Source organism: Rhinatrema bivittatum, chromosome 7, assembly GCF_901001135.1.
Source record: "Rhinatrema bivittatum chromosome 7, aRhiBiv1.1, whole genome shotgun sequence".
NCBI lineage: Eukaryota > Metazoa > Chordata > Amphibia > Gymnophiona > Rhinatrematidae > Rhinatrema > Rhinatrema bivittatum.
This window is the reverse complement of record NC_042621.1, coordinates 284,946,431-284,972,623: the sequence shown is the minus strand read 5'-3', so window position 1 is coordinate 284,972,623 and position 26,193 is coordinate 284,946,431.

The window sequence follows — 26,193 nt, the reverse complement described above, 5'->3', positions numbered from 1 at the left end:
TTTTCTGTTGTAAATTACATATTTAAGATAAGTGCCACTTTCCTGCTTTAAGGTGCATTAAAGTGCAGAGATATAGACCTTAAAATTGGACTTTAAGACACTGAAAAAAAATCAATTCTGGCAGTGTATCAGCTACTTACTGGAACATATATATATATATATCAAAGATAAATGCCTCTTATTTTCTTTGGATATGAGTGAGGAATAAATCGCGAGATAATCCCAGTGACTAGGAAAACCTTTTTTGCATCTAAGAAAAATACAATTCAGAGAAAAGAAGGCACCTAAAAAAAATGTTGAAATGTTTGTCAGCATTACGAAAAAGGCACTTAGATAAATGGTGTGTTAGTAGTATGGTATCATGAAAATATAAGAGAATTTACATCACACTTTTCACTATAGATTTTTTATTTTAAATATTCACTGTGGGGTAGATTTTCAAAGCGGTACGAGTGTAAGATACACGCGTACCCCCCGAAAACCTACCCCAACCCCCCCTGTGCGCGCCGAGCCTATTTTGCATAGGCTCGGCGGCACGCGCAAACCCCGGGACGCGCGTAAGTCCAGGAGCTTGCATGGAGGGGCGTGTCGGGGGCGTGTCAGGAGTGACGCGGCGTTTCGGGGGCGTTTTGGGAGTGATGCAGCATTTCGGGGGTGTGTCCGGGGGCGTGGTTCCGGCCCGGGGGCGTGGTTCCAGCCCGGGGGCGTTCCGGGGGCATGACAGCGGCCCCTGGACCAGCCCCCGGACCGGAACATGGAGCGAGACAGCTGGCCCGGCGTGCGTAAAGTTACGCCTGCTGGAAGCAGGCGTAACTTTCGGGATAGAGGTAGGGGGGAGGTTTAGATACGGCCGGGGGGGGTGGGTTAGGTAGGGGAAGGGAGGGGAAGGTGAGGGGAGGGCGAAGGAAAGTTCCCTCCGAGGCCGCTTCCGATTTCGGAGCGGCCTCGGAGGGAACGGAGGCAGGCTGCGCGGCTCTGCGCGCGCAGGCTGCCGATTTTGGGCAGCCTTGCGCGCGCCGACCCCGGATTTTAATGGATACGCGCGGCTATGCGCGTATCTATTGAAATCCCGCGTACTCTTGTTCGCGCCTGGTGCACGAACAAACGTACGCGTGTGCGCAAATTTATAAAATCTGCCTCCCCATTTTCACAAAAATTAGGAGGGTTTTTGACCAATGATTGGACATTTTACAGATGGCAAGTCGTTACTGGCCACCTGTTTTTTTGAGGTCTTTCCCTCCTTAAAATATAAAAATATAAATATGAATTAAAGAAGTCATGGAAGTTAAAATTGTTTAGAATTAGTTTTCTTTGTATGATACCTCACGGTAGAATTAATGTGAGGCTGTGTTTTTCCTCAGGGGACTGCCTCGTTGGCCTTTTTGGTTATCACCCTCCTCATATACCTATCCCTGGAGAGCCTCCCATTCTTTTGCCACAGGGAGGCTGGGAAGAAGGTCCTCCCACGGTCTTACGTTTGGAGACAGAGGAAGAAGTCCCCGTCCCCCTGTCTCCCCCCAGCAGGCCTCACACATTCTGGATCCTCTGCCCCTGGAGAGCCTTCAGCGTATTGGGCCATCGTTCAAAGCACCAAACTTGTACGAACCGCCATCAAATGTCAGAGGACAAGTATGAGCGTTCACTTGCTCATCCTAAACAGCTGGTGCAAGCACCCATTCGTTTTACGTGTTTAAAATGTGACATATGTGCCTTGTTTTCAAGCATGGCCCGAAACGCTCCTTTGGTTGTCCACTGTTTCCATAATCTTAAAATTTAACATAGCTGGCTTGCAGGTAAGAACACATGCTAACAACCTTTAAAAATTGCCCCTAAATTTTATTTTCTGCTTATGAATTTTCTTTTTGCCTTTCATGCATTCAAGATTGCTCCACAATAATTTATTCAGCAAAAATACAGAATGAAAAGGCAATGATGATGGCTACAGAGACTGTGTCAGATCACTGAAAGCCAGAGCACTTTTTTATTTTTTTGTGTGTGTGTAGCACTCAGTTCATATTGAAGCCTGGGTTAAATGTCAGGTACTTATGATTTTTCTTCTGCTCAGCTATTTGGTTCAAAATGATTTGCCTTGTTTGGACCGTTTTGTTTTCTCACAGGGGCAGCAGGAAACGGGTAGCAATGTGTTATTTTCCTGATGGCAGGAAGTCAGTGTAAATGTACTGTATTGTTAATAGACTCAAAAAAAAAAAATAGATGTCAGTCCCTTGAACTGCCTAATCTGTCAAATCTGGAATTCCGGCTCCTCTGCAGAGAAATGCCATTGACCTTTTCAACACTTTCAGCTAACCAGCGTGCAGATCTGTTATGGACAGGGAAGCAGCACACACTCAGTGGTGAGAGGGTGGAAGGGGATATTGGAGATTCTGCAATTGGCAATAGTCTTACTGCAGTATATTAAAAATATGCCTGTTCCTAATATTTAACTCACTTGGCTTGTGCAGTCCATACTGAACAAGTGCCTCACCTCAAACTGTGCTTGGGGTCTGATTCATCCAAAGGTATTCATACAGGAACTCAGAGAGGGGTCCGCAATAACTTGGGTGCCCATAATTTTTTTTTAAATGAGATAGAAAATAATAGCCTTCTCATTTTCAAATGGGCCGCTCGGAATATGGGAAGTTTCCAGCACCTGGGTGCTGACATATAAAAGGGTTCAAAACCGTTGGTTAATTAGCAAACTTTCTCCAGTTCTTCGTATCCTTTCCCTACAATTTATCTTATGAAGGGGAAATCAGAATTAGAATTCCATGCATGCAATGGCGTAAACCAGGACTAGCTTAGCCTCTCTTAAGTAACAGCTATTTTTAGTGGCCAAACTAGTGTGTGTCGCGTAGGGGGGGCTGCTCCTGGTGCAGCCTGAAAAGAGGGGGTGCAGAGCTCCCAACTCCCTCCTGTCCAGTGCCAGCTCCAGCCATCTCCTCACTCTTAAAACAGGCGAAACTGTGGGGGCTGGCTCTAGGCCCAGCAGCAGTCACTGAGCCTGTGGCCTGCCTCGGGGGGTTACGTTTCTGGGCCCTGCCTCCCCTCGTGCAGGGATCTCCTTTTCAATCAGGAAGCCTGCATCAGAGGGGAGGTGGGGCCCCAGCTTAGGTTCCGACAGCTCCTCCCACTTCAAAGATCTGCAAGGTGAGGGGAGGCAGCGGTGGCAGTAAAAGAAGGAAACAGGAAGGTACATGGGGAGTAGGCTTTGGAGTGATAGGCGGGGAATGGGATGAAGAGGGAGGAAAGGTAACTGGCAAGCTTACAGGTGCTGGCGGCAGAGCCCCAGCTGTCAAAATATCTCTTTATGCCATTGGCGACTTTCCGGCTAACTTTGAAAGGCGCGCACATGTGCCCGTAAGAGCGCTTAGCGGTGCGTGAGCAGAGAGCCGCTGCGATTTTATGTCATGCGCGCAACTACGCGCACATCAGTTTAAGTACCCCTCCCGTGTGTATGTCTGCGCGTAATCTTAAGAGGCGGCTCGAGTAAATGTCCCGCGTGTGTTTCCATTAGCGGCTTTTACGCACGCACGCGGGCGGATTTTAAAACATGCTCGCATGAAGGAAAAAAAATGTTTTTTTCCAATTAGTCCACCAGTTTGTCCGGTTGAAATTGAGGTCTTCAAGATGCCTCTGGTTCTTCATCCCGTCAGCCCCCCCCACTTGAATCCCAAACTCACGCACACTGTGCTGAAAGCCCTAAAACTCGAGATCTCCAGACTTGCTCCTCATCTGGACCAGCAGTAAAGTTATACAGATAAGAAGCCGACATGCGCCATGGTCAGCTTTTTTTTTTTTAATCTAGGAGCTACCTACGTAAGTCTTGGTACCACCTCGGAAAGCCCATTCCCCTCCCATTTTTCACCCTCTTCTTCTCGTCGCCCGCACAGGTGTGTATGCAAGTGTTGTGGAGCGCTAGGAGAGCGATCCCTCTCCTGGGAGATGTGTGTCCTTGGGCCACAGCTCGACCCCAGAGGAACTCTGAAGAGGTGCCGCGGTAGGCGTGGCATGCCCGAGCATGGGCTGGACGGGAGCAGGGCTGGAGTGACGACTGGAAGACAGGCCCTCCTCCGGACCTGCACGCTTCGGAAGACCCAACGACGCAATGTTGGTCTTGTGAACAGTCCTCCGACCGTTCCCAGCCCTTTCGGACCTGCCGCAGGGTACGGCACGAAGCGGCAGCCCAGATGGAGGCCAGGGCAGCGAAGACTGGAACATGGATTCAGACGAGACTCAGGAACGACGTAGACTCAGGCATAGACGTGGACTCAGGAACGAGGTGCAGGATGCATAGACATGGACTCAGGCATAGACGTGGACTCAGGACGAGGTACTGGATGCACAGAGGTGGAGTCAGGAACGAGGGCTGAAGGAAGACATGGGCACTGTCCCTCAGGGTGCCCTACTCAGACCACCCGCGGGACTGAGTCGCGGACCACCCTGTCCCATGCGCGCCCTACACAGCCCTGGAAGGCTGGTCACGGACCACTCTGAGAGCGGGAGAGCACAGGGAAGAAGCAGGTTGCTGCACTCCTGGCAGCTCAAGGCAAGGTTCGCTGCACTCCTGGCAGCTCAAGGCAGATACGCTGCACTCCTGGCAGCTCAAGGCAGGTTAAAGTATCAGGGTCAGGAACAAGGACTAAGACAGACCTCAGGGCTGGAACATGGACATCTGGAACAGCAGGAACATCAGGACTGGAACACAAGTACTGGATCAAGAGACAGACCTTGGGACTGGAACGGCAGGCAGACATCAGGACTGGACGAGGAGCTCCGACAGGTAACAAGAAACACAGGACCTTGCAGAAGTGCTGGAACACAGACAACTTCCTGGAGCGAAGGATCTCAGGAGTGACCAACTCCTTGCGAAGGCAAAGACAGACTGAACGCTGAGCCCTTTAGTAGAGCTGAGGTGGACAACGCCCAGGGAGGGGTCAGCAGGGGGCCACACCTGGCTGGCCCTTGAAGAGGAGCAGAGAGGCACGCGCCCGCGCCCTAGGAAGCTGGAGAGAAGAGCTGGAAGCTGGTGGTGTCCTCAGCCACGTGGAGGGCCCAAGGAAGCCACGGAGCAGCCCTGGACTGGAGCTGGGTGAAGGCAGGTCGCTGGAGCAGCTCCCAGCCGCAGGGACCGAAGCAGGAAGAAGAAGAGAGAGGTAAAGCTGGCTGCAGGCACCGGCAGGGAGAACAGAGAGCTGCAAGGACTGAAGCAGGAAGCAGGAGAAGGGCTGACTGCAGAAACGGCTCCATGCCGTGAAGACAGCAGGCAGAGTAGAGAGCTGTAGCAGGCTGCAGGCACTGGCAGGGACAGCTTCCCTGCCAGGCAAGGACCCGGGCTGAAGCAGGCACCGGCGAAGACGGCCACCCTGCTGGCTAAAGGTCCCGGGATCGCAGCAGCACATCGGGGAAGGCAGAAACAGGAGCAGAGGAGCCAGCCGCATGGCAATAGCTGTGGGGACGGCCCCAGCTGATTCAGGGAAAGAGAAGCAGCAGCGTCAGCAGCCCGACTGGCTGCGAGAAGGTAAGAGCCTGCCCACGCTCCTCACGGGCAGGATCGCAACAGCAAGTACTTAAAACTTGCGTAGATCTCGCGCAGCCTGCATGCACGCACATGTGGCTTTTTTTTTTAACTCAAGCAACACTTTTAAAATCTGCCTCTGTATGACCTTGTCAGGTTTAACTTTCTTTTCCATGCCGCTAGGTTTCCCATGCCAAAGAAACATAAAATATGACATCAGTTAAGGATTGCAAGTTTCATCCGGTCTGTCCGGTTTACTTCTTGGGCCAATGATCTCTGCGTTTCCCCCTCGCTGCTTTGTAGCTGAGGATCCTCTGTGCTCATCCCATGCTCTCTTAAATTTTCTTCCTGCTTTTTTCTCCACCACCTCAAGGCATAGGGATCAGCTTCCAGCTCCGGTTCAGACAAATGAATGCAACATTTTATTACACAGAGATCCACAAAGACGTGGATTCTCTCTCAGCATGAGAATCCTCTGGCCTAATCTTAAAGGTATATATATGCAGATTGAGACCCTTTTCCCAAGCATGAACCTCTCTATCTTATTGTGACCTGAGCCAGAAAATGTATGAATATTTTGCAAGTGTTAAAGAAGGAATAAGGCAATTTAAAGAAACATAGAAATGTGGCTATTTTTACATGTCTCTCTGGGGACCGCATGATGATTTTATTTAGGTTTTGCTAGCTCTGCTCCCTTCTTTTATCTCACTGACTGACTTTTTATGTGAGTCTAAAATAAGAGCGCATAGTAAAACCGTTTAGGTCCAAGAAATGATTCTCTGATGGGGAGAATTTTTTTTTAATATATGCTCTTGTTCATCTTGTTTGTGAATATTTTGATGCAACCTGTTGTATTTTGTGTTCTGCCTAGAATGACTTGCATCGCTGTAGGTGGAATATAAAAACTTTTAAATAATCAAACAAACAAGTTGGCTACCTCTAGTAATCACTATCCAAAAATAAATGGCAGAAAGAGGTTACTGCTGATGCTTGCCTCTTCGGCCTTCCTGGGTTACCGACAGTAGGTGTAGCTGGGGGAGGTAGAGCTTGTGAAAAAGTAGCAGAGATCTATTGCGGCATTAGTTTTTGAGGACAACAGTTCACTTCATGAAATGCAACATGTGCAAATGGATAATGGCATGCAGGCTGTGGTACTGTACCTTGCAATATATTGGGTGCTTTTCAAAAGTGAACAAATCAGATACACAAGCAAACAGCTGAGCCTCAAATTTATTTTGGCTAGTTACAAACTCATTTTTCAGTAATTGCAGCTTTCAAGTTGCAAAATGTGTATAACTATAAGGAGATGTATGTTTGTATATTTATATATATATATATATATATATATATATGATATATATAGACAAAAACACTCCGAAGGAATGGTAAAAGAGCACTTATGTATATGATATGTGTTATTATTTGTAAGGATTTTGGGTGGATCCCTGGACCTGTGGCAGTTGACCACACCCACGGGGGAAGTCCCGTGAGGAGCCACAGGTCAGGCTCAGCGTAGTAGACACACACACTAGTTCTTTTATTATACAGGATTAGTGGACCATCAGAGGTGGCAGTAGTGAGCTGGAAAGTAGCCCGATTGGGCTTGTAATCTCTCAGGCTCTGGAACAGCGACCCTACAATGGCTGTGCTGTAATAGAGAGAACTGATATTGTGAGTAGTAGCAGGATATGCAGAGTTCAGGAATAGAGCCTGGAGAAGGACCGTCGCTAGTTAACAAGAAACTGGAGGGGAGTGGAGTAGATGTAATTCCATTTACAGTAGAGAATGTATGGGAAGAGCTGGGGAAACTGAAAGTGGACAAAGCCATGGGGCCTGATGACGTTCATCCCAGGATACTGAGAGAGCTCAGAAATGTGCTGGCAGGTTCAATAGATCCCTAGAAACGGGAGTAGTGCCGAGTGATTAGAGAAGAGCGGTGGTGGTCCCGCTTCACAAGAGTGGGAACAGAGAAGAGGCTGGTAACTACAGACCAGTTAGCCTCACTTCAGTGGTGGGAAAAGTAATGGAGTCACTGATGAAAGAGAGAATAGTGAACTATCTACAGTCGGCAGAATTGCTGGACCAGAGGCAGCATAGCTTCACCAGGGGAAGATCTTGCCAGACAAATCTGATTGACTTTTTTGACTGGGTAACCAAGGAATTGGATCAAGGAAGAGCACTCAATATCATCTACTTGGATTTCAGCAAAGCTTTTGATACAGTCCCGCACTGGAGACTGGTGAATAAAATGAGAAGCTTAGGAGTGAGTGCCGAGATGGTGGCCTGGATTGCAAACTGGTTGATGGACAGAAGACAATGTGTGATGGTAAATGGAACTCTCTCTGAAGAAAGAGCAGTTTTAAGTAGTGTACCGCAAGGATCGGTGTTGGGACCGGTCCTGTTCAATATCTTTATGAGCGACATTGCGGGCGGGATAGAAGATAAGGTTTGTCCTTTTGTGGATGACACTAAGATCTGCAACAGAGTGGACACGCCGGAAGGAGTGGAGAGAATGAGACGGGATTTAAGGAAGCTGGAAGAGTGGTTGAAGATTCAATGCCAAGAAGTGCAGAGTCATGCATATGAGGAGTGGAAATCCGAATGAACTGTATTCGATGGGGGGGGTAAGGCTGATGTGCACGGAGCAGGAGAGAGACCTTGGGGTGATAGTGTCTAATGATCTGAAGTCGGCGAAACAATGTGACAAGGCGATAGCTAAAGCCAGAAGAATGCTGGGCTGCATAGAGAGAGGAATATCATGTGTAAGAAAAGGGACGTGATTATCCCCTTGTATAGGTCCTTGGTGAGGCCTCACCTGGAGTACTGTTTTCAGTTCTGGAGACCGTATCTACAAAGAGACAGAGACAAGATGGAGGCTGTCCAGAGAAGGGCGACCAAAAAGGTGGAGGGTCTTCATTGAATGACTTATGAGGAGAGATTGAAGAATCTAAATATGTACACCCTGGAGGAAAGGAGGAGCAGAGATGATATGATACAGACTTTCAGATACTTGAAAGGTTTTAATGATCCAAAGACAACGACAAACCTTTTCCGTCAGAAAAAAATCAACAGAACCAGGGGTCACGATTTGAAGCTCCAGGGAGGAAGACTCAGAATCAATGTCAGGAAATATTTCTTCATGGAGAGGGTGGTGGATGCCTGGAATGCCCTTCTGAAGGAAGTGGTGAAGACCAGAAATATGAAGGACTTCAAAGGGGTGTGGGTTAAACACTGTGGATCCATAAAGTCTAGAGGACATGAATGAAGAGTGGGTGGCTCGCGGGAATGATGGCTACTACCTGGAGATAATACCCTTATTCAATAAACATACACACGGTTAATGCGACTCCAACATTGCTCTAAGCTTCAACGGCAAGAGGAAATGTGGAAAAAAGGATTTGCATTCACAAAAAAGCGGGGAGTAGCTTGCTTGTTACAGTGGTAACTACCCCAAACCAAATAAGCCTGATACTTCACTTTCAATGCATATGCAGCATAGCTCTCTGCTTCAACGGCAGGGGAGAAAGACTGATACTTCACGCATATCCAGCATAGCTCTCTGCTTCAATGGCAGGGGAGAAAGACTGATACTTCACGCATATCTAGCATAGCTCTCTGCTTCAACAGCAAGGGAAAAAGTCTGATACTTCACTTTCAATGCATATCCAGCATAACTCTCTGCTTCAACGGCAGGGGGAATGAAGAAAAGTGGAATTATATACAGACAACAACCAACAAGGACTGAATTACATAGTCTGGGTAAACAGATAAGCATGGGTGTAGCTTGCTTATTGCGGCAGTTACTATCCATAGAAACATAGAAACATAGAAATGACGGCAGAAGAAGACCAACCGGTCCATCCAGTCTGCCCAGCAAGCTTCACACATTTGTTCTCATACTTAACTGTTTCTCTTGGCTCTTAGTAACCTTATGTTCTAATTCCCTTTTCACCCCCACCATTAATGTAGAGAGCAGTGCTGGAGCTGCTTCCAAGTGAAATATTAAGTTTGATTAGTTGGGTAAGCGGCAGCATAGCTCTCTGCCATGAAGCAGAGGGCAATGCTGGAAATGTGTGAAGTATCAGTTTTTCTTTTCCCCTGTCATTGAAGCAAGGAGTCATGCCGGACATGCACCGAAAGTGAAGAATGCCTTGAAAGTCACATTAACTATCATCAAATATTGAAAAGCCTAATAATTGGTAATACCTATAAGCCCATGAACCCATCCCTGTTTTTTTTTCTTTTTTTCTTTTCTTTTTTTAATTGGGAGATGGATGCCCTTCATCCTTCTACTCTGTGAAGGTGGACACCTACCACCGGCCACTGGCATCCCGCTCCGTTAATGCCTCTGTGGCTACTGCCGCTCCATGCAGTGTTTTACTACCTGCTCTTTATATGCGTCCTCTAGAACTGATGGATCCCATCCCTGGGTTTTTTTTATTATTTATTTAATTGGGAGATGACAGCCCTCCATCCTTCCGCTCCGTGAAGGTGGACACCTACCACTGGCGACTGGCATCCCGCTCCGTGAATGCCTCTGTGGCTACTGCCGCTCTGTGCAGTATTTTACTACCTGCTCTTTATATGGACACCTACCACTGGCCACTGGCATCCCGCTCCGTGAATGCCTCTGTGGCTACTGCCGCTCCGTGCAGTATTTTACTACCTGCTCTTTATATGTGTCCTCTAGACCTGATGGATCCCATCCCTGTTTTGTTTTTTGTTTTTGTTTTTTATTTAATTGGGAGATGACAGCCCTACATCCTTCCGCTCCATGAAGGTGGACACCTACCACTGGCCACTGGCATCCCGCTCCGTGAATGCCTCTGTGGCTACTGCCGCTCCGTGCAGTATTTTACTACCTGCTCTTTATATGCGTCCTCTGGACCTGATGGATCCACAATATTTATCCCATGCCCCTTTGAAGTGCTTCACAGTTTTGGAATTCACCACTTCCTCCGGAAGGGCATTCCAGGCATCCACCACTCTCTCCGTGAAGAAATTCTTCCTGACATTGGTTCTTAGTCTTCCTCCTTGGAGCCTCAGCTCGTGACCTCTGGTTCTGCTGATTTTTTTCTGTTGGAAAAGGTTTGTCATTGTCTTTGGATCGTTAAAGTTTTTCAAGTATCTGAAAGTTTGAATCATATCACCCCTGCTCCTCCTTTCCTCCAGGGTGTACATATTTAGATTCTTCAATCTCTCCTCGTATGTCAACCGATGAAGACCCTCCACCTTCCTGGTCGCCCTTCTCTGTACCGCCTCCAACTTGTCCTTGTCTCTTTGTAGATACGGTCTCCAGAACTGAACACAGTACTCCAGGTGAGGCCTCACCAAGGACCTGTACAAGGGGATTATCACTTCCCTTTTCTTACTCGATATTCCTCTCTCTATGCATCCCAGCATTCTTCTGGCTTTTGCAATCGCCTTGTCGCATTGTTTCGCCGACTTCATATCATTAGACACTATCACCCCAAGGTCTCTCTCCTGCTCCGTGCACATCAGCCTTTCCCCCCCCATCGAATACAGTTCATTCGGATTTCCACTCCCCAAATGCACTAACTAATCAAGCTAGATATTTCACTTAGATGCAGTCCCAACACTGCTCTCTACATTAATGGTGGGGGTGGAAGGGAAATAGAACCAAAAGGTTACTAAAAGCCAAGAGTAACAGATAAGTATGAGAAAAAAAAGTGTGAAACTTGCTGGGCAGACTGGATGGGCCATTTGGTCTTCTTCTGCTGTCATTTCTATGTTTCTATGTTTCTGTGTTGGTAATGTACTTACGCAGCGGTCTCTCAGTGTGGAGCACAGGAGCTGGATTAAAGGCAGGCCCTCGAGGAGCGAGTACCTAGTTCCAGGGAATAGCTCTGAGAGATAAAAATGGTAACTCACAGATGTTATAGGCAGCGGTATCTTCCTGGCAGAAGTGGAGTCCAAGTAGTGAGTCCAGGAACATGGGCCCTCGAGGAGCGAGTACTGGTTCCAGACTGCGACCTGAAAGATAAAAAGAGAGAGGCCCCCAAGGAGCGGGTACCCCAAATAGAGTAGGTGATGGAATGCTAAAAGAAGGCAGAGTTGCAAGGTACGGAGAGCGAATCCCATCCATTAAGAAACCTTTACTAACTCGATTAGCTAGCAATCGTGTAGGCCTTTTGTAACCTGGATGCATGACATCATCACAGGGGGATGCCCCTGAGGTTCACGCCACTGAAGGTACTTGAAGCAGGGCCGCGCGCACGCGTGCCCTAAGGCAGCTGAACAGCATGGCGGGAGGCAGCACCCAAGCCGGTCCGGGGATGCCGGAAAGGATGGTAGGCAGAAGCCGCAGCAGCCAAACGTCCGTCAACCACAGGAGGAGTCGCCAGAAATGTAAGGAGGGCGGAGTGGAAACGTCGGGCAGCGACAGTCATAACAATATGGTAGCAATTAAAAAGTAAATCTTTATTAATACATTATTTGAAACAATTAAAATGAGAACAGCTTAATACTGTTAAATGTAGCACGTCAAAACAGCCTAACACATGTCCCTATATTAATGCATCGGTTTAACAATCTAATATAAATACCTCCCTGCCTATACATAGCTTGTTTATGAATGCTAATTCACTATTGTAGCATATAATGATTGTTCACATACCAAAATCATATGACACTTCAATATGTTTCAACATGATTTAACTCAAAAACTTGAATATGAACATTGTGAAAATTTCCATGTCATAAGGAGATATTAATGAATTATCAATATCGACACACAAAAGCATTACTCGAAAGTGTACAAAAGAAATAACTGGTACAGCGACATGTATAACCAATTTTTATTTATTCAAAAACCAACTTTAAGACTGTAACGAAAATGGTGCATATCAATTTGTGTATGTGGTGTGTGTGAATAACCTTGTGTATGCAGGCAAAAATGCTCATGCAAAATTGCAAACGGTCAAGATGAATGTGAAATTTTGTCACTTGCTTGAACTCCATTTTTGAAAAGTTATTCTCAATTGCTTTAGGCATAAACATGAGGGCAATAACATAGTGCTGTGAATGTTTTGTAGTGCTTTAAAAATGGTCAATAGTAGTAGTAATAATAACATCATGTCTTCTTAAATGATGTAATTCTGTATCAACATTGCCCCAATGTAAGGTGCCAAATTTTCTGAAATGTAACTACCGTTAAGTTTACCTTCAGATAGCTTATACTAGCTGTTCTTCTACTTTTGACTGCACACTTCTCAGTATGCATATAGACAGACATTACAGACTGGTAGTTAGAGATAGACATGCACTTGAAAGAGTGCGTCCATTTCTCCGAGATGGAAGGATACTTTGTTGGTCTTATTCTAAAGTGTTCAGTGTCTCTGAGAGTGTGTGTGTGTGTGTATATATATCTTTAGGTGAGTCACGTCATCTTTTTGTGACTCAGACGTTTTAGCCTGAATGGTGTAATAACCATTGTAATAGAATCCAAAGATAAAAAGCAAATGGATTAATAATTTGGCTTCAATCCAATGTTATTTACTCCATCAGAAAAACAAAGGATTTTTAGACATTAGACAAAGTCAAGGAATCTGTATTGCAGAGATTCCAATTCAGACGTACAAAGGGATTGAATTAGCACAAAAAATTAGATACTTGTGAACAGTATAGGCAATTGCCAATGTATCAATATTAGCTACTATAGTGGTAACAAACGTGTGTTAGTTCTTACAATTTGTGTGTCTGTTACCCTGTACATCTCTTTCCCAAAAATCTGTGTTTGGTAACATGTGCAATGCATTCCCAAAATGTCTGTCTGTTACCATAGGCATCGCATTCCCAAAACTTTTTATCTGTTACCATGTGCATCGCATTCCCCAAACATTGTGTCTGGTACTATCCATTGTACCTGAAGACTGGAAGATAGCTAATGTAACCCCAATATTTAAAAAGGGCTCCAGGGGCGATCCGGGAAACTACAGACTTCATTCCCAGGAAAAATAGTGGAAAGTGTTCTAAATATAAAAATCACAGAACATATAGAAAGACATGGTTTAATGGAACACAGTCAGCATGGCTTTACCCAAGGCAAGTCTTGCCTCACAAATCTGTTTCACTTTTTTGAAGGAGTTAATAAATATGTAGATAAAGGTGAACCGGTAGATGTAGTGTACTTGGATTTTCAGAAGGCTTTTGACAAAGTTCCTCATGAGAGGCCTCTAGGAAAAGTAAAAAGTCATGGGATAGGTGGCGATGTTCTTTCGTGGATTACAAACTGGTTAAAAGACAGGAAACAGCGAGTAGGATTAAATGGACAATTTTCTCAGTGGAAGGGAGTGGGCAGTGGAGTGCCTCAGGGATCTGTATTGGGACCCTTACTTTTCAATATATTTATAAATGATCTGGAAAGAAATACGACTCGTGAGATAATCAAATTTGCAGATGATACAAAATTGTTCAGAGAAGTTAAATCACAAGCAGATTGTGATGAATTGCAGGAAGACCTTGTGAGGCTGGAAAATTGGGCATCGAAATGGCAGATGAAATTTAATGTGGATAAGGTGGATAAGGTGATGCATATAGGGAAAAATAACCCATGCTATAGCTACACAATGTTAGGTTCCATATTAGGTGCTACTGTCCAAGAAAGAGATCTAGGTGTCATAGTGGATAACAGATTGAAATCGTCGGTTCAGTGTGCTGCGGCAGTCAAAAAAGCAAACAGAATGTTAGGAATTATTACAAAGGGAATGGTGAATAAAACGGAAAATGTCATAATGCCTCTGTATCGCTCCATGGTGAGACCGCACCTTGAATACTGTGTACAATTCTGGTCGCTGCATCCCAAAAAAGATATAGTTGTGATGGAGAAGGTACAGAGAAGGGCGACCAAAATAATAAAGGGAATGGAACAACTCCCCTATGAGGAAAGACTAAAGAGGTTAGGACTTTTCAGCTTGGAGAAGAGACGGCTGAGGGGGGATATGATAGAGGTGTTTAAAATCATGAGAGGTCTAGAACGGGTAGATGTGAATCAGTTATTTACTCTTTTGGATAATAGAAAGACTAGGGGGCACTCCATGAAGTTAGCATGTGGCACATTTAAAACTAATCGGAGAAAGTTCTTTTTCACTCAACACACAATTAAACTTAAACTCTGGAATTTGTTGCCAGAGGATGTGATTAGTGCAGTTAGTATAGCTGTGTTTAAAAAAGGATTGGATAAGTTCTTGGAGAAGTCCATTGCCTGCTATTAATTAAGTTGACTTGGAAAATAGCCACTGCTGTTACTAGCAACAGTAACATAGAATAGACTTAGTTTTTGGGTACTTGCCAGTTTCTTATGGCCTGGATTGGACACTGTTGGAAACAGGATGCTGGGCTTGATGGACCCTTGGTGTAACCCAGTATGGCATGTTCTTATGTGCATCGCATTCCCCAAACATTGTGTCTGGTACCATGTGCATCGCATTCCCCAAACTTTCTGTCTGTTACCATGAGCATCGCATTCCCCAAACATTGTGTCTGGTACCATGAGCATCGCATTCCCCAAACTGTGTCTGGTACCATGTGCATTGCATTCCCCAAACATTGTGTCTGGTACCATGTGCATTGCACTCCCCAAACACTGTGTCTGGTTCCATGTATATTGCATTCCCAAAGCTTTGTGTCTGTTACCATGTGCATCACATTGCCCAAACATTGTGTCTGGTCCCATGGTCATCGCATTCCCCAAACATTGTGACTGGTACCATGTGCATCGCATTCCCCAAACATTGGGTCTGGTACCATGTGCATCGCATTCCCAAAACTTTGTGTCTGGTACCATGTGCATCGCATTCCCCAAACATTGTGTCTGGTACCATGTACATCGCATTCCCAAAACCTTTGAAGCAACTGATTTAATTTGAATCCAAGCCTTCTTATCCAAACTGCAGTAGCCCAGCTGATTCTCTGGAGGAATGAAGCATGATGGTTTAATTTCTTTAAATACCTTTTAGGAGAGAGAACAGCTGTGAAGATGACTGTTGCCTTCCATGGGCTGAATGCAATAGGATCTATAATGTCGTTGCTAGTAAGAAATGGCTCCCCATTGTTATCGTCATAAGTTTTTAAACAGCAGAGAATGGTGCTACTGTGTGCATTTTTGTTTTTGTATCCTGGCATCACTTTGGCAAATGCTATTGATGACTCACTAAAGTGAGCAATTTTATTACCACACAATAAGAATGGAGGCAAATATATCTCCCTGGGATAGTCATGCTGGATATTTCCTCAGAATTGATTATGTCCTACCAGTAGCAGATACTACCAGTAGCAGAACTTATTTTCTCTTTCACACCAACTGCACTGAGGTGATATTCTGTGATTCATTCTATCATCAGTTCACAAAATAATCATTCAGATTTTTTGCATGGTTTCCTATGTTTCCAGTTAGAGATAGGAGGGATATGTTCTGCAATATTTTAAATTTTCTCTTTTTTCTGACTAACAAAGGTCTGGATAAATCCCCCAATGATCCATGCTGTTTGGTTTTGATGTCCGACTTCCATTGCTAGCTGACCCAATCAGGGTACTTCAGGGTGCCAGCATTTCATGCATGCACCAACCAAGTATTTCACAGACCGCCCATGTTACAACTACATCCATCCAGCCCATGGCATCACCTCCTCTTCTCCCCATTATGCATTGCCAGTAGCATCATCCTGTGGTAGCAACCGTGGCCAAAAGATGGGCTAAGGGTGCTCTTGGTATCATTTCATCTTATGTGACCCTGGTGGCCTGCAATCAGTTACTGCTGCTATAATTACTTTGCTGATTGCTTGTCTTCCTAGCAGCTCCAGCCCTCCAGGAAAAGATGCTGCTCACATCTCACCTGTCTTGACAGTTATCGCATTTAAACAAAATGTTTTGTGAGCAGTCTTGTGGATTATATCTGAGAAGAATCTCCAAAAGAAAATCAAGACCCCCCTGATACAGATATCGAAACGTGGATCCATGTCGGGGCATTGATGTTCATACGAAGATAAGTGTGGTTCTGAATCTTAGACTCTGTATGTTAATATGGTTGGTTGGCAAAGGCTGCTCTAGGAGGGACCTTCGATACAAAATGAAATGAACATTTAAAAGTGCACAAGCAATATCTGAAAGAAGTCAGAGTTTCCTAAGTTTGTGCACAATCTTTTATTTTGAAAAGAGAAAATAATAAAATATAAATAAAATCGGACTTTTGAGTAAAAGCAGGATGTGAATCTGACATTCCTGGTATTTGAAGGTCCTACAAAAAAAGAAAAAGAATATTTAAAGTGGTGGAACACATTTGCTTATTATTATTAATTAATTAAATTACTACTGGGAGACTTGTGTTGGTTGTTGACAGTTTCCTTACCATTTTCTCTCAGCTTTTTTCCCCCTCATTTTCTTGTTGGCTCACAGTGTTAGGGGTGTGCATTTATTTTTAAACTTCAAGAAAAACATATCAGAACAGCCTGTTTCATTACCTGTCATTTCAAAATGAAACAAGACTAAACTTTCAACAAATTTATTTTTATTCTATTTTCATTTAAAAAAAAAAAAAAAAAAAGCAGGCACCTGTCCTGGCCTGGTTTCCTGCCACCACTGCAGAAATCTCAGTGCCACCAAAATTAAAAAATCGAACTCTCCTGGACCTTCCCTTATTCCTCCACCTGCCAGAAGCCTCTTACCCTTTATGTGGGGTCCCTGATGTCCAAAAGGAGTAGGAGTAGTACCCAGTCATTCCTGCGCCATCAGATCCTGATTTGAAAAGAGCTCCGGCTGACTCTGGCACCACTTTGTGGTACTGCCAGATGGCCATGCAACAAAATGCTGCCCTGCTTCCAGGCCGACAGGTGCCATTTTCAAATCTGGTCCCAGTGAAGTAGGAGTGACCGAGGAGAGATCCTGCCCCATTTGGACTTCAGAGACCCTCCTGAAAAGGGTAAGAGGCATCCAGGGAGGTGGGGAGCATAGGGAAAGGCCCAGGCAAGTTTGATTTTTAAATTTTCATAGTGCTGAGTTTTATTTCAGTGGGGATAGAAAGGAACCCAGCGCCAAATCATTCATATATCAGCCATACCCACACATTCAAACCTTTCATTCATAGACTTTCTCATATAAAAAAAAGCCTCACACTACTCTCATTTTACCATCAACATTTCCCCATACCCCTTAAAATCCTCCCATTTAAAAAACAAAAAACAAAAAAACCCAATTCCCTATTTTCCGACAAGGTCCTCTGTTTCACCCGCAAGGGCTTCTTCAGGGGATACATTCACAAAATTAAAATCGCCCTGGTAGAACTCCTCCTGCTGCGTCCAATCGTCTCCTGGAAGCTGTGAAGAGGAAAACAAGGAGGAGTCTCTCTGTAGCTTGACTCCTGTCCCTAACACACAAAATCCTTCTCTTTCTCTCGCTACCTGAAGTCTTCCTCAGGCACACCCTGCTTCCTCTTGTTTGTGCTTCTTTTGTACACAAAGCCCAGATCCTTCCTTCAGCCTCTGAGCATCCCTTATCTCTCTGTCTCCCACCTCCATAAAAAAAACAAAAACCAACCCACAGCTAGCAGATCACTTGTCAAGTTCTCTCCTTCCTGATTGGTTAGAGGCTTTCTGCTCCTTCCCCTCCCCGCCAATCCCACAGGCTCTCCATTGGTCCAATGTGCTTCCTGTATCAGCTCTGTCCTGTTATCAACAGGAAGGGAGGGGCTGGGGGGAGTCTTTCTGCTCCTAAAGCTTCTGAAAATCAGTGGAACTCATCTGTAACACCCACAGACAGTTCCTTTCAGTCTCCTTCACTTGTTTGTTTCTGTTTTTTGGATTAGGCGACTGCCAGCCAATTGTGAGTGCCTTACTTACTAATTAGGTGACTTGCAGGTAATACAACAGTTCAGTATCATTCATTATCCTTGCACTGCTCAAGCCTCATGCAAATACCTGCTCATGGGGACAGGGACCAGTATTACAATATTTCACCACATTAAGAATAAGTAATGACTGCCCCTAGCCAAAATATGTGTCAAAGGCATCCTTCCTTGCACCCCTCAATCTATATTCTTATTTGTTCCCAGTAAATTAATTGATTTCCCCCCAACAGTGAAAACAGAAAGGGACTGACATGGTATCAGTGAAATCCCTCCACAGTCTCGTAGCTGTTGCATGCCATAGTCAAAGGTAATTTAAAAAATCCTTTGGCTGGAATTCGAGATGTGCGATTACGATGCGGAATTTTAATTTTGGGTGTAGCACACTATTAGCTCAAGAGGCCTACCGAGTTATGTGAAAACAGCCATGTCCAGCTGTTGGTCATTAATAATTGAAATAACTTTAATTAAATATTGGCATCCATGTCAGCAGGATTAGGGGCTCTACTGATAACTTTTCATCATGGCACTGTTTGATGCATTAGTCTCTGTTTATAATTCACATGAAATTTTCCATGGGGAAATTTCTTGGCTCGTTTGACCTTTTCTATAGGTTTAACACTACCGGGGAAGCCCATGAAAGCCATCAACTAGCCCTGAGGTCAAGTTGCAGCTTAAATGTCTGACCCTTAAACCACGGGAACCACAAGCACGTTTGTGAATGAATGAGCAGCGCCTGCATGAAAGGTTAAACATGAGAATTGTTGCTGGAATGACAGACTTCATCCTCTAGTCATCTTTTAATACAATTCTTTTCTTTTTGCATGGTATGAACTTTTTTGTTATTACTAGATTATAAAATGTAAATAGGTTTTGGCAGGTGTTCCTACACTTGTCACCCCTGCAATGTTTTAAATTGCCACATGTCAAACGTTTCCCATTGAACAGAATCTCATCAAAGTGAAAAAAATCACCTACATGCAAAGCTTGAAATGGGAAGGCCGGCAGCAAATAATACAAAAAAGAGAGCAGGGAAAGGGAAAATCCATAGTAGAGAGCAAATGATACTTAAATACTCACATGAACAGTGAATTTCAAAGGGAGGAGAAGGCATGACTGCATCTCAAACTAGGGAGAAAGTGCGAATATTTTTCAAACAATGCAACTTCACACCCATAAAAATGCTGAAGAGTTTCCAGTCACTATAATACTAGGAACCTTTAAAAATGTCATCTATATGGCATTTATCCTTCTTGGGTAGAGAATGCATAAGTCCCACACTGAAAAAAAAAAAAATACTTGTCAGATGTGTTTGTCTTATATGGACATAAGAACCTAAATGTGCCATGTCAGCTCAGACCAGGTGCGTCCAGCATTCTGTCTCTGAGAGTGGCCAGTCCAGGTCACTAGGAAGGAAGTAACCAGCAGATCCCAAGGCAAAGATCCATTCTACATGTTGCTGACTTCCAAGAATGAGGGGTGGGTTTCCCCGGATTGGATACATGGGAGTCAAAGAGAATCTGAGCCTCTGCATTTTCCAGGTGGGAAGGATTGGTAAGAGGCACGGGAGGCCATAGGAGGCCCCATTTCTTTTTTTTTCTTACATTTTTGGGAGGGGGGTTCATTGTTTGTTTTTTTAAACAAAAGAAACAAACATTGTATGAAATGAAATTCATGGGGAAATGACCCCCCCAAAAAATGAAATGACAAATTAAATGAAAATTTCCCCCTTCCCACCCCCCCCCCTCAAGCAAACAAACAAACTGAGAGTCTCCCCAGCAATCTAGGGCCCTGGAGGATTTAGTCCTTCCCCCCAGTGGAAGAAGAACCTGCTCTGTGGGAGAAAGTTAAAGGAATGACCCCAGACCCTTGTGTGCCCCTGCCCTCCTGGCCCCTACAGCTTGGAGGGGGTTACTTTTACATATTTGTTCCAGGGCCAGCTGGAGTCCTAGCATATGCCACTATGTCCAGAACATGTGAGGTTTAGGACTGTGTCCAAAGCCTAGGCCCAGCCAGCCAAATGCAGCAAGCTAGGGCAAGTTATTTACACTATGTTGGCAGGCCTACATGAAAACTATGTAGAGACTGGGCTCTTTTACAGACACAATCATTCTGAAAACCTTTGGCCAGATGCTTGAATTTGTTGTCTCCTTTACTTGCCGTACACTTTTTCTAGTATATTCAATTGCAACATTGTAAAGATTAACCCTAACTAGGTCAATGTGGTTTCTTCACACATGGCGCCATACAGAGGAAACTAGACTACAGAAAGATTGTCAAGAGGACAACTGATGCAAACACTCTCCTCTGCTCTCATATGTTGTGATCCTGCTCGCGGAAAGGCTCTTACCTTTTGCAGACCAGCCAGCACGACCCTCGACGTCATCCTACCGACGTCATCCTACCGGCACGGCTCCTGCCGCCATTGTGGCTGGAGCCGTGCTGCAAATTCCTGCGCGCCCTGGAGGCTGCCGATGTGATCCTTATGTGGCTGGAGCCGCGTTCCTGCATTCCATGCGGCCCAGAGGCTGCCGACGAGCTTCCCACGCAGCCCGGAGGCCGCCGAAGTTACCTTGCCCCCTCCATGGGGAGGGGCCTCCACCTCCAGTGGTTCTTGGCGGCTGGAGCCGCCCTTGGTCCATCTTTCATGACAGGGAAGCCGCCGCCCACCTCAACGCCTGCTCAGAGGCCTAGTTCCTGCTCCAGCCCTGCCTCAGCATCTTCAGCAGCAGGGACGCCACTCTCTGTGGTCCTGCAGTCCTTCTTCCTCTTCCCTAGGTGCGGGGCCATGCCTCTATGCCCTTCTAAAAGGGCCAGTGAGGGAGTGGGCCCCAGATGATGTCATTGTTGGATCCGCCTCTTCAACAGTATAAAAAGCTTCAGTCTTCACTTCTACCTCGCCTTCGCAAGGAGTAAGTTCCTTCCTGGACTGTCCTCCTGGAGCTGGTCTTCTCATGGACTTCTCTGTATTCTTTGCTCCTGCTTGGTTTCCTGTCTTCTTCATGGGATCCCTCATCATCGTTCATCTGTTTTGGTCCTTGCTGATGTCCGTCTGTTCCTGATGTCTTCTTCATCCCGACTCCTGATGTTCCTTCATCCAGCCTGATGTCTTGATGTCTGTCCTGTCTGATGTCTCAGGCTTCGTTGATCCATCCTAGCGTGGCCTGCGACCAGCCCGGCTGGGGTGTGTAGGGCGCTGGAGGGTCTTCTCCATTGTCGGAGCAAAGGATCTCCATGTTACTGTCTGTTTCGTCCTGGATTTGGAGTCTTCTAGATGTCCGCTTCATCCGTCCTGGCTGCTCTTTACTGAGTGTCGGGAGAGTCCATCCTGGATGTCCTGGATGTGCCTTGGAGGCTCGACCTATCTCTTCTCCGATGCTCTGGACTCTGTCTATGCCTAGCCCCCGGCGGTAAGCTCCAGTGGATAGCCTGAGGGCCCATCTGGCCACTGCAGTTCCCTCCGGCTGAAGGTGTTAGAGTCTACCCGGACTCTTCTCCATATCAAGTTTTTATCCTGGTTTTAGCTTGTCTCTTCTCGTCTGAACTTGAGTTCTTGTCTCATCCTTCATCATCTGAGTCCTCGTCTCATCGTTCATTGTCTGAACCCTGTCACCATCAGCATCCTTGTTCCAGTCCTCATCCACCTATGCCATGTTCGGCCTGCCACCTCTGCCGTTACCCAGTGCCAGATCTGAAAGGGCTGGGAATGGTCGGAGGACCATTCAGAGAACAACATTATGTTGTTGGCCTCACTGAGGCGTGCAGTTTGCAGGGCTTGGTTCGCTTCATTTCCAGAAGAGGTATGTCTCGCTGCAAGAGTACACACTACTTGTCCCATGCTGGGGAGCACCCCCTAGCGCTCCCTTCCATTCTCAGTGCAACATCTTGCATGGAAGTGAAAGGGTCAGTTGATTGGTAACAGGCAAAGTGGCATTGTTTGAGGCTTTCCCGAAACTAGCTGCCACTCAGCGTGTTGATCTGGGCTTCTGCTGGTGAACATGGTGGATCCTGGGGTAGGTCTTGAAGCATATCTATTGGTAGACCATGACATAGAGGTGAGATTATGGAATACACAGCATAGCAGCACTATATCCGTTACTTTGGGTGATGCATACATCAAAGCTCCATCCATTTTGTCCAAAGAACTAAATCTACTTTTGACAACTCTGAAGGTGCATTCTATGACTCAGTGAGCTGAAAATAAGGCCTCATTGTACCTCATCTTAGCCGGCATGTTAGGAATAGCAATGGGGGTGAGAAACCAGGTCCGGCAACCATGACCCAAATCTGCTATGGCAAACAGAGAATAGCTGTATCATTCACCCCCTCATTAGTTGGATATAAGAATGACAAGCCATAGCATGTTATAAGACAGTGTAAGGTTACTTCTATGTTAGCTGGGCTATTCATATAAGGGTAGATTTTAAAAGGTGCGCGCGGGCATACATGTGCGTGCGCTACCTGATGCGCACACATGTATGCCCGATTTTATAACTTGCGCACACAAATATCCAACTTGGAGAATATTGAAGTTCCTTAAAGCCAGTCAAATAATTAAGATATCAATAGCAAGGGACATTTTTTTTTTTATTGGTGATGGCATTCAAACCCCAGTAATTTATAAATGGACAAAAAGTACCAATTTTCTTGCCAATGAAGGAAAATCCTGCTCCAACAGGAGAAGTGAATAGCAAATGAAACCTCTGTCAAGATTCTCCAGGATGAACTCAGACATTGCTTTAGTCTTGGAGATGTAAGGCATAGGTAAACTTGGAAGAACTGGGAGATCCATTGAGCAGAGATGCATAGGAGAATATACAGGAAGCAGACAATGCTGAAGATACTGAGTATTCCAGGAGATGTTACCTCTGTTGCGCCAGTTCATAATCCCATAGTATCACTGTAACCAAGCAGAACAGGGTTGACCATCTCCCGAAGCATAAAAATGAGTTGCTTTCTTCATACTGGAGTCCTCATTCGTAACATCATAGATTCTGTAGTATAACAAAATGATTTCTGGCAATAGTTCTACGTAGACTGAAGAAATGCAGATAGGATTTTTTAATGGTACCAGAGGAATATGAAATTTTTTCCACCAGGGCTTCATCAATGAAGTTGCCAGCAGCTCTGGAGTCCATAAAGTCTTCTGAAATGAATTCCTAAGCTCTGAAGTCCAAATGAACAGTCAATAGAATTTGACATGGGGGGGGGGAGGGGGGAGGTTAAGTAATGCCTTTGGATTGCCTCTCTCATTGATCCTAGGCATGGGAGTTTCTGACTTCTCTGGACAGGAGGAGGAGTAATGCCCCTTGCCTGCGCAATTTAAAGAAAGGTTGAGAAACCTTCACTAGCTCTTCTCCTCTTATGATAACTTGGATCATCCTAACTGCAAAGGTCCCTCCTTGGATGCAGACTGTGAAGGAGTCTGGACAGGTGACTGCGCAAGTCTTTGAAAGCTGAGTGCCGAGCGGGTGCCAAGTTGGGTGTCACAGCTGACCAGTTCATCTTTAACCCTATTTGATAGACCCTGCCAGAATACAGCTATCTTTGCTTCTTTATTCTAAGACAGTTTGGAGGCCAAGATATGGAACTGCACAGTTTACTGTCCAATGGTCATCAAGTGGAGTTATTCTGAGGCTGAAGAAGATGCTCGAGTGGGTTCATCAAATAACTTTCTGAAGCATGTCAAGAATACTTAGAGGTTACAGAGACTGTGGTCATCTCTCTCCCATAAGGGAGAAACCCATGAAGAGCCTGACCAGATAGCAGAGATATTATAAAGTCCACAATTGCTTATTCAGATGCAAAGCTGGCCAGCTGGAGCTCAGAGTGAATCAGGTCCTAATTTATGAAGCTTCTGCAGATCTTGGAATTGCCATCATAACAAAGTGGCAGAGGTAGGCAAAGTGAAAGAGTAGTCAGAGATGAGCTAGACACAGTGACTGGTTGTGGCAACATTGGGAATGGCATAGGTCATAGCTGGGAATGTCTGCAATTTATTTAGCCACAAAGAAAAATTCTTGCAGGACCCCAACAATGTGATATTGATTTTTTTATGTGTCATTGGATCTTCTGTGAGATGTCTCATGGACTTGGAAGAGTGGACCCTGGGACAGCTGACTGACAGGGCCAAGGCACGTTATAGAATCATGAGGGACAGTCATTTGTTGGGTAGAAAAGGACAATGCAGGCAGAATCTGTTCAGAAGCAGGCGACAAGCAAGGATCAGGGCAGGCAGCAGACAGGTCAGGAACCAATCCTGGTCTCAATCGGTAGTCAGAATCAGGAATTGCCAGATGAAGAGGAATGACAAATCAGGACCTGTTGCTCAGGCACCTGCCCAGAGGTGTGAGCTTCCTTTTATGTTAGAGCAATGCTAATGTCATCAGTCTGCACCACAAGAAATCCTGGGTACTGGCCCTATAAAGCTGATGAGCTCTACGAGCCCTTAACTCAGAACAGCAGGATGCAGCAGAGGAGCCAGACTCAGGACCCGGGATGGGAGGCCCAGCAGCTCACAGGACATTGAGCTTGGCTCAGGACCAGGATGTACAGGATACTGACCACAATACAGCATGCTACAAAGAACAAGAAAAGAGGTGGGGTGGGAGGAGAACTGGATATATTTAAGAACCCTTTAAACTTAAGGTGGATATAAATCTTTGCTCCTTATTAACCCTTTTCAACCTAAATCAGAAAAGCAGTTATGCAGTGATTGAATCTCTCCATCTGTCCATCCTGAAGCAAAATAATTTTTCTCAGTGGAACTACTGGGATGAAATTTTGGTTGAAGGCCATCTATAGGCCTGGAATTTACCCCGTTAAAATGACTTCCTACCTATTTGAGGAAGTTTCCGAACTGGTTTACTTGTTTATATGTGTACGTGATTTGGAATAAAATATTTGGGGTGGGGAGAAAAATTGATGTTTTGGTTGATTCTTCCGAGTGACATAGTGCCATATTTGGCAGATCAAAGCATTTTTTTTTTAACAGGGGCATTACAGCAGGCTTTGGAGGAACTGTGCAAAAGAATAAAAGGCAAGGGGGATACAAAAAAACCCCCAAAAACTGTGAATGACCATGGCGAGCAAAAACCCGGCATGCCTTCTTGTGATGAAGATATTTCAGCTGTATGGATCGGACAAGCTTCTATATTATAAATATGAGACATAATGCAGAACATGCGACAAAAGCACTCATACAAAGAGAAACTCCAAAATAGGAAGAAAATATATTTTTCAAAAGATAAATAAGAGTTTTCAACAGCTTGCTTTAATAATTCTTCCTCCTGTGGGTGATAAATGACAGTAACAAAAAGGTACACCATCAGCATTTTTTTTTTCTTTTTACAGGAGCCACAGGGAATCTAGGGTCAACATGTAGGGTTGCCCACTCAACATGAGCAACCAGATAGAGATATAGATCACACTTTCCTCATAGTTTGAATACCTTCCCTGTACAGTGTATGCCAGTGACTCCGAGCCCTGGCTTGGTGACAGGATGATGCAGCTGTAGATGGCAGGCTGAAATGGTGACAGGCCGGAGAGAACTAAAAGCCAGCAAGAGAGCCTGAATCTGAGTCAGAGCAGCTGAAGCGGAGCTTGTGTACTTTTTTTTTTTTTTTTTTGCCTGTACTGGGCTGCAAAACTTGGAGCTATTTCAAGCAGGAACTAATGGCTCACATTCATTTTTTGTATTTTTGGCAAAATAAACAGTTGTTTCTATTAAACATTAAGCAGTGGCTCAGTTGTCTTTCTATAGTTCTTTTTTTGATTATCACAGATGAAATATAGTGTTGCGTTTATGAACAGACTTGAAATT